We start from the raw sequence: 2,490 nt of genomic DNA, 5'->3' as shown, positions 1-2,490 counted from the left end.
GAACCTTGAAACCAGGTCTCTCACTCTTTCAACAAGTGCCTCTAACCATTAGGCACTGGGATAAAGTTAGAACAATATTCCTCATCCTTCACTTTGCTTCTGAGATACACACCCACCTGGGCCATCTTATTGTGCCCCGGATGGAAACAGAACCCAGACTGTGTCAGTGCTGCAGTCGAGAAGCTCCATAGGCACAGAGGGTGTACTTGTACAAGTGATGATGTGGCCATGTACGTGTGACAAAAAGTCACATAGTCGATATGCTGTCACCTTGAGAGACAAAACAGTGATGAGGTAGTACCTCGCCGCTGAAAAGCAGGTGGCCATAGCCATCATGAAACTGGCCACCCCAGCAAGCCTGAGGTTCATCAGAAAGCTGTTTGGTGTGGCTCCCTGTACAGCAGGGGTGGCAATAAGAGAGGCATGCGAGCTGAGGTTGCAGCAAACCAGTTCATCTGCCTCAGTAACCCCAGGGAAGTTGTTGAAGGATTCAAGGGAATGGAGTTCCCCAACTGCATTGGGGCATTGCACACCATCCCAGAAGAGCTGGTTCCATCAACAGGAAGGGATTTCATTCAGTGATCCTCCAAGCTGTAGTTAACCACTACGAATGATTTACTAACATTTACACTGGCTGGACAGGAAGCATTCATGATGAATGTGTCTTTTGAAACTCACCACTGCCTGGGATGATGGAGAAAGGCCAATATGCAACCGGAGTGGATGATGTTGTGATCCGGGGTGTTTCCATGCCACCGCTCATCATAGTGGATGAGGATTACTTCCTCCTGCCCTGACTCATGAAGCGATATGGCAGCCAAGTGACTGACCATCAAAAGCAGACCTTCAACTATCACCTGAGCAAATACTGCATGAATGTGTTGAATGCGCCTTTGGCCACCCAAAAGCCCAGTGGAGGTCACTGAACTACAATCTTGAGGTAGAGCCAGCAAACACCACCGCTTTCATAGTGGCAGCCTGTGTGGATCCACAATATTTGCAAAGCACAGGGTAAAATTTTTAGTGATTCTTGGGCTCAAGAATTGAGGGAAGTGAAGGAAGCAGCTGCAAGATGCAGACAGGACAAGCAGGGCATGGTGGGGCATTACGCATGCAGGCAAACAGTAGTAGAGGAGCTATTGTGAGAAATTGCTTGGCCACACACATTCTGGCTGCTGCTGCAGATAGAGTGTGTGCTCTGTAGGACAAAGAAAACTTTCCTTCTCAAGTTTTCTGTTAAGATCAAGTGAAGCTTTGTTACGGAGTTTTTCGGGAAATTAAATAAAAGTTTTGGTTCAATCAAAAGTGTCTGATCAGTGCATTTGCTTGGTGGGGGGGGGGGGGGGGGGGGAGAAAGAAGGGAGGGAAGGAAAGGGACATCTGGCCACTCTGGAGACTGTGGCCAGTGGCCATCTGGATGGGCAGGGGTTCCAGCATCTCTGAGAGAGCCTGAGAGACAGCTGGGGGTGGGGGCAGAAGATCATTTAGGTGGCTTTCTGCAGTTTATTTAAATACAAGCCAACAGGAAAATGGGAGGTTTGGAGTGGTGGTGGGTAGTGAAACTGCAGTGGGGAAAAAGTGTGTGCATGGGGGGGAACATTGGAGTCGGGGTTATTGTTGACAGGGGCATTGGGGACAGGAGAGTCTGACCATGTGGGGGAAGGGTGCATGGCCAGGGGCCTCGAGCAGAAGAGCAGTGTAGCAGCAACCTGTGATGGGGAGAACCTGCCTGCAGATACTGATGGCAGCAGTGGCGGGGTGGGGCGGGGGTGGATACTGAGCAAGGGGGAACTGCAGGCAGTCACCCACACATGTCCAACCCTGTAGCAAGCCTAACATGAAATCTGTCTAGCCAGCCCAAGTCTCAAACAAGGCTTTGCAGCAGAAAGGTGTCTGGTCAACAACCCCAAAGTTTGGTCAGTGAAGGCATTACATAGCAAAAAGGGGGTGACCCGCCCCTTGGACCAACACAACCTAGGATGCAACCTCTGAAGGTTTTGAGGGGCAAGATCTTGTGAGGCCATCAGCTAACCTAGTCCCAGATCAAGGTTTGCAGTGGAGTGGTGTTTGGTCAGCACCCCAAAAGTTTTGTCAATGATGGCATTACATGGGAAAAAGGGGGTTACCCATTGGACAAAAAAGCACCCAAACAAACCTGGGATGGAAGCTCTGTAGCTTGTGAGAGAGGGAAAGACTTGTGGGCATAATCCCACATCAGGGCCAGCAGCAGAAAGCTGAATGGTCATTACCCCAAAGATTTTGCAGGTGAAGGCAGGAGAAAAAAAAAAAGGTGTCCAATGAGTGAGTGGGTGGGAAAGGTGGTAAACATGCGGGCTTTGGACACCACACCTTTTGTAAGGGGCTTTCACAGTAACAAATGATCATTCTGGGATACAAATCGGAAAGAGCACGAGCTTTATCCTGCTAATGAACGTAATCAACAGCTCTGTCTAAACAGTGAGCAACTTTGGTGGAGACAACTGCTCTTCC

The sequence above is a fragment of the Alligator sinensis genome, unplaced genomic scaffold (genome assembly GCF_000455745.1).
Source record: "Alligator sinensis unplaced genomic scaffold, ASM45574v1 scaffold1097_1, whole genome shotgun sequence".
Lineage (NCBI taxonomy): Eukaryota > Metazoa > Chordata > Crocodylia > Alligatoridae > Alligator > Alligator sinensis.
The sequence above is the reverse complement of the archived record's forward strand: the minus strand, read 5'-3'. Positions refer to the sequence as shown.